The sequence below is a fragment of the Taeniopygia guttata genome, chromosome 1A (assembly GCF_048771995.1).
Source record: "Taeniopygia guttata chromosome 1A, bTaeGut7.mat, whole genome shotgun sequence".
Classification (NCBI taxonomy): Eukaryota; Metazoa; Chordata; class Aves; order Passeriformes; family Estrildidae; genus Taeniopygia; species Taeniopygia guttata.
This window is the reverse complement of record NC_133025.1, coordinates 62,255,953-62,262,883: the sequence shown is the minus strand read 5'-3', so window position 1 is coordinate 62,262,883 and position 6,931 is coordinate 62,255,953. Positions and strand designations below refer to the sequence as shown.

Below are 6,931 nucleotides of genomic sequence, written 5' to 3'. Positions count from 1 at the left end.
TTCCATTGCAGTTTAACACATTGCTCATATTCCATTTATTGTACCACAGGACATAGCCAGAGAAGTGCAGTGGGTTTTATTTCCTAGAAAATGGGCATTAAGGATGACACAACACTGTATTACTGATAAAACAAGGAGGCAACATTGCTGGGAAAACTAAAGAAAAAAAAAACCCAAAAAGCAGTGAACACCTCAGACTTTCTCTTGTCCTTTTCCTCTACCTTCCCTACTGGGCAATTTATGTATTAGCTTTCCTTTTTTTCTTTTTTTTTTTTTTTTTTTTTTTTTTCTTTTCTTTTCTTTTCTTTTCTTTTCTTTTTGTCTGTTTGCTTATGGAGCCACTTCCTCTTGCACTGAAATTTGATTCAGACTGAAAGAATCAGAACTTGTGGCTCTCCAGTGGTTTTCAGAAAGTCCAGGAGCAGACACAGATCATTTTTGCATGGGTGATTTCTGTCAGATATTTTTCATCCTCACCTTATTGGTGACTCTTAGGTTTTTTATTCAGCTTTTCTGCCATGCCCCACTGCTTTTCAGCAATTTTCATGCAGGGGAAGAGATGGCTTTTGTTACAGAGCTAATCTTGCATCTGCTTTTTATTGCTGTCTATTTGAAGATTGACTTCATGTTCCAATGGTCAAGAAGAGGGGAAGTTATTTCTGCCCTTTATAGACAAGAAGGATGGGAAGGTTGGGTGACTGGATTTAGTCTGGTACTGGGTTTTGTACATCAGGCTGAGCTGTAATTGAATTTGGTGTCTATTTGGTTTATATTCAGTAATGATAATAATACCAAAATATTAAGTTCAATCATCATGTTACTGTTATATTTTGAGGAATCTGGTAAAGCCCTCTCTGCCCCAGCTGGAAGTTTTCTTGTTGATCTTAAGACTGCTCAAATGAGATTTTTTTCATGTTGCTTGTCTACCTCTGAGCTAATATGCTTGCTTGCTTTTATTTTGAAAGCTTCTGCTAAAACAAACCAGAGGGGGGGAAATAAAATATTTGGCTGTCTCTGAAACAAAGTTGGTGGAAAATGTTTTGCTCTGCCTGTCAGGAGTTATTACACTCATTTTGCTACAAAGCCTTCCTACTTATTGAGCAGAGCCAGAAAATTTGGCAGGGAGGCTGTTCTGACGTCATGGTGCTTTCTGCCATCCTTGAAGAAATTTTCTCAATGCATTTTTTTTTTTTTTTTTTACCATGTATTTCATTAGAGACTTGTCAGGGTTTTACTATGGAAGTGCCTGAGGATTCCTTAGCTCTGGGGCAGACCAGATGTTCCTGTATCAGTGGCAGGGACTGTTCTGGCTGGCCAAGACCTGCTGCTGCTGGCAGGGAGGGATGGGATAAAGGGTGGCAGGCTGAAAGTTGTGTCTCCAGGGCTCTCCATGCCTGCAGGCAGGACACTGGGAAGTGGGAGGGCACAGAAGTCGGGGAATGGGATGAAGGGAGAGGCAGCCTGAGGTGAGAGAAGGAACAGTGCTGCCAGCTGTGCCCTTACAAGTGGGGCCCTGAGCCTTTTTTAGCCAGATGACCTCTGGAAGTCTCATCACTTCCATTCCAGGGGTGAACAGAAATCCCTGTGAAGGACAATTTGAAAGGCCAAATCCTTTCCCTCCTCTTTGTGGCTGGGACTGTGGACAGGCAGAGGGGGCAGGATGGATGCGTGACACAACAGAGAGTTCCCTTCACATCAGAGCAGTACAAACCTTACTAAAATCTTTCTTTATTGTTCCTTCTTAATAAAAGAGAGGGTGGCATAAAATAAGGCGAGTTTTGTGATGGTACAGTCAACATCCAACAGAGCGTTAGAACTTGTAAGGACTAACAAATTTAAATGTAACAACTTTCCACAGCTGAGGTGTTTTTTGCTACTCTTGGTTGGTTTTCTCTTGGGTTTTGTCTTTCTGTTTTGGTTTTGTTTATCTTTTTAATAAAGTTTAAACAGGCTGCAAGTGCATGTGACTGTAGAGATGCCCTCGGTGGGTCATCCCAAGATCTCAGGGATGGTTGTTAAGGGATGCTCTAAGTGGCCAGCTCCTATACTCTCCCCAGGTTTTCCATAGTTTCACAGGCCCTCCTCAGCTGTCATGGCTCCTCCTGTTCCTTGTTGCCCTCATCCATTGAAATTATTGACTGAAAATTTTTGGTGTTTGTCATTTCTCGGTCATCCCTTTGTGTTTTTCCTTCTATTTTCCCCTTTATTATCACCTTTCATAGAATCATGAATTCACTGAATGGTTTGGATTGGAAGGGGCCTTCAAGATCATTTTGTTCCAATCCCTGCCATGGGCAGGGACACCTTCCACTAATCCAGGTTGCTCAGAGCCCCATCCAACCTGGCCTTGGACACTGCCAGGGATGGGGCAGCCGCAGCTGCTCTGGGAAACCTGTGCCTCCCTTACAGGAAATAATTTCTGATTTCTTCCTGATATTCCATCTAAACCCACACTCTGTCAGTGTGAAGCCATTCCCCCTTGTCCTGCCCCTCCAGGCCCTTGTCAAGAGTCTCTCTTTGCATTGAAAGGGTCCTTGACTGGGTTGCCTTAAAGAAGCAGAAGCTTTTTCCTTCCACATAGCCTTACAGAGCATACAAGGCACTGATAATTTCCTGGGCCACTCAGAAAACATTGCACCACCAGCTAAAACCATCAGAGGTGCCACTGGCAGTATGTACAAGCTGCTCTCAGCCAGCACTCCTTGCAAGGGCATTCTGGACTTGGGCTAAAATAATTTTCCTCACTGCATTTGGAAAGCAGTGGATGGGCACCCAGATACGGAGGGCCCAAATGCCACAGCAGAATTCTCAAGAATCTCTTGTCATTATGGAAATAATGCCTTTCTCTTGCATGGAAGCAGGGCTTCATTGAAATACTGGGGTTTAGGTGCGAGCCAAAGTTAAATGAAAGGATTGGAGCAGAAGGAACTGGGACATGAGGAGGGATAGAACAGCAAACTGAAAAGGCTGGGGGAAAACAGGACATGGGAAGGAGGATGGGACATGGACAGGATGGAAGAACAAACACTTGGAATCACCTCAGGACCTCTAGGATGGAAATAAATTAAAGAATGGAAATTGAATATTGGAGTGCAAGAGCAAAAGGGGTTGAACAGACCCACAAGAGGACAAAATTCGGCTGAAGCACAAATTTGATGCTGCAAAACTTGACACAGGGCTTGTACACCTCAGTCATTTTAAGCTGCCTAGCAAAGAGCTGTGAAACCCTCCATCTTTCCCTGGGGAGGGGTCTGCATGCTGCTGTCACTGCCTGTCACACTCCTTCATTTGCTCACACACCACAGGGTTGTGTTGTGGACCTAAAAACCATGACAGGATGTTTTCCCTCCTGTGATAAAGGGGAGCCTGAAGTCCCTGAAACACATCCACAGCATCTCTCTGGGAAAGGGCATCTGAAAAAAAAACCCTATGTATTTACAAGGGAACTACTTAAGGGATTTAACAATAAAGGTTTAGAAATTACTTATCTGTAGATAGAATTTTGGGGGGAATCCCAAGACAAACACTGCATTTAAGGCATTTTAGGTTAACAGAAGTACTTGAAAGCTAGGAAATATTTGTATGAAAGTTTCTGGTTGAGGCTGTTTCGTCTTCCACCCCTCCATTTATCCCACTATTGTCACAAAATCTTCAGTTATACCATTATATAATTTTTGCCAGTACAAGAACTTGTCCTCATTCAACACACAGAAAGGACAGCATTCCAGGAATAGTCTGGGTTGATCCAGGGAATGAGACTGTCACCTTCACTTTGTGGAAGTGCAGTTTTTCCTCCATCAGTCAGCAGTGGCACAAGCACCCTTTTCAAAGGGCAGCACAGAGACTGCTCGAGGCCTGGCTGCATGTGGATCTGAGCAACCTGGGCTATGGGAAGATGTCCCCCCTGCCCATGGCAGGGCTTTGGAATAGGATTTGGAAGGGCCTTTAAGATCTCTTCCAACCCTGGCCATTCCATGATTCTAGCACTGGGATGGAGGGTTTCCTATCACAGAATATTCAAGGTTACTTCTGTTTTGAGAAAACTGGGATTTTTTTTATCCCTGTTCATTTGTGGTGATGCATGAAATCATGATGGATACGTGGGTATTGTTAGATGCCCAGCCCTCCTCACCTTGTCTGGTTCTTTGAGATCTGCAGTTACACAAACTGAGGATTGTGTATTTTCTTCCCTCTTGGGGTGTGAAACAAATAGGAGAGTCAAGGTTTCATTGCCCATATGCACTGAAATCACTGCTCTTTCCTACCCTGAGTGATTGTGGCATTCTGTGAAATGCAATGTTTCAAACACAGGCCTTCACTTGGACTAGAATAAAGAGGCTGAAGGCACTCAGGGATCTGACCATGAACATTTGATGCTGCAGTAGTTGATTCTCTGATGCTTGGAAGATGTTAATAAACATCTTTCAGGCTTCTCCTGCTTTCTGGTGAGAGTACAAACCAGGAGAACTCCTGTTTCCAAATGGTATGCCTAACAGCTCCAGGGCTCAAGCTAATTCTGCTTCCTCCCCTGTTCAGCACTCTCATTTATAGATTTATGGCTCTGAGTAAGAAGGGAAGTATGAAGTTGGCTGTAATTGGTAGTGTGCATAAATGTAAATTACCATTTCAAATGGGGATGCTCTGCCAGCTATTGCATTTTTTTTTTCATTTTCCCTGTCTATTGCTCTTTTTAGACTGTGGGGATTTGTTTGATGTGTGGAATATTTTGGCTCCTGGGAAATGATTCCTACCCCAGGGCCTCCAGCCTGTGGGAGGTTCTGTTGTGCCTCCCAGGCTATGCATTAAGGTGCTGATGGATGATTTTACAGATGCATTGATCACCAAAATATACTGCAGGTATGGAAGGTGTTTTTCTTGTTCCTCCATTTGATGGGGGTGAGTGTTACAAGATGTCACATCAGCAAAGCATGTCAAGCTGTTCTGCTGAAGGCCCAGTGCTCAGTCAGCATCCCCAGCACATACTGGGCCGCCTTCAGCCCCAAAAAGAGTTCTGGAAAAGGGATATGAAAAATATTTTGCTACTGGGCTGCAAGCAAGTCAAGAAATTGTAGTAAGGTTATAGGGATGAGAAGCTCCATAACTGGGAAAACTACCTGAATGTGGGAAGCAGAAGATAGGGGTAGCACAGGAGCTGTGGAGGAGGGAATTGGAAAGTTCAGGAGACGATGAGGTGACTGGGAAATGCAGGAAGACAAGGAAGGGGCTAAGAAGTTTTGAATGCCCTAGCTGCAAACCTGGATTTCCACTTGGGATATCTCAGATTTGGAGTGAGGGTCTCTAGCTTTGGCTTTGCTGAGAAAATGCTACACAGACACAATTTTTTGGCAGCTGCAGTGCTGATCACATCAAATCTTGCAAAAGGGAGCTAAAGGAAACCCAAAGGGTGGCGATGCTACCCAAAATGCTGAGCCAGTTTTGGGGTGCTGGAGCTCCACGCTGACTCTGCTCTGCTGGCTGAAGCTTGCTCCTTTAAACCCTCCAGCTCCATCATGTAGACATGCCCTGCGTGTCCTCTTAGAAACCTCGGGAGCTTTTCCATCCCTCCCGAAAGCTGTTTTGAAAGGATTTCTCAATAGTTAACCCTGCAAATGAATAAATCGTAATTATGATTCAAATAATCCCAGGAATGAATAATTCATTGTAATAATTGAAAACAAAATTTCAGCAAGAAGCATTTTACTATTACAAAGGCAAACATTGATTCTTTTTAATTTTTTTTTTCAAAGATTAGGTATATTCTCCAGCAAAGTCTTTTTCATCTGGCTGCCATACCCCAATTATGTATAATATGAAACAAAAATACTCTTCCTTGTGTGACAGGCATCTCCCCATAAATGAAAAAGTATGCTTTCTTTTGCAACAGCCGTCTTCAATGCTAATGAGCAAGAAAGGAAAGGGGATTAAGTGACATTTAATTCATATTCACCTCCTTCCTGAGAACAGAGCCAAAGAAAGCAGCCATAATCAGCTGGTCAAAACGTCCAGAGCCTGAACCAGGAATTGCCAGCTAGTTAGGAGGAACTGGGAGGAGGGAGGCGTAAAAAGGGGAATGTTTTCCTCTATATCCGTGCTGCTAAGAGATGGTGTAGGCTAAGCACATGGCTTGCAGCCAGCAAAGGCATCAGATGCTGCGATGATAAAAGCCTGGTTAATAACATTTAGCTCCGACAAAGGGCTTTCAAGGGAAAAGACAGACTTTTGCCCTGGGAAGTATGGAAGCAGAGTCACCTGTTAGCCCATCTCCTCTCTTTCAGGAGAAAGTATAATGTCGTGAGTTTCTCTGCGCTTTCAAATGCCGAGCCTGACAGGGACGGGGCAAACCACAGGTTTCTAAAGCCAGAAAGAGCTGGTAGTCTGATTGCTTGTGAAATGCAGATTCTGATTTTGGGAAGACAATGCTAGCTGTGTGGTGATGGACCAAAAAATAATAATTAAAAAACCAACCCAAGCTCACGTGTTTGGTATGTGGGAAAAGAGGCAAACTCGATCCACCCCAAATGAGGAGAGAAACTGCATTTACCTGCATCTTTCCCCAGTTCACAGTGACAGGTTGTCTCCATCTGTGGATGGTCCGATGCCACCGTCGTGCTTGCATCACGGCAACGACATTTATAAATGGAGGTCCGCGAGCCACAGGCATGGAATGACTGGCTCAAGGTCAACTCCAGCCTGCGGCGGGGGACGGGAACAACACCGAGGTCAGCCCTGTCCCACGGCTGGGCTTTGAGCCCTGCCCGCAGCCGGCGGCAGGGGACAGCCCCCGGCAGGGTTTTGCCGGAGGGGACAAGGGCAGGGCTCCAGGGGGGAGAGGTGGGCGAAAGAAGGGGCGGCGGCGGTGCCGCCCTTCGGACCAGCTGTTGCGAAACTCCTGGCCGGAGAGCTGATCCCCCGGCGGCTTCCACTCGGGGGT

General features: G+C 44.9%; 1 long non-coding RNA gene across 1 annotated transcript; it reads right to left on the bottom strand.

Moving 5' to 3' along the window:
- Positions 1 to 1,714: 1,714 nt before the first annotated feature.
- Positions 1,715 to 6,681, bottom strand: LOC140682238 (uncharacterized). The gene is made up of 2 exons (XR_012053639.1): positions 6,542 to 6,681; positions 1,715 to 5,896 (listed from the first exon to the last, which is right to left on the bottom strand). It is a non-coding gene; the product is annotated as an uncharacterized lncRNA (long non-coding RNA).
- Positions 6,682 to 6,931: the final 250 nt, after the last annotated feature.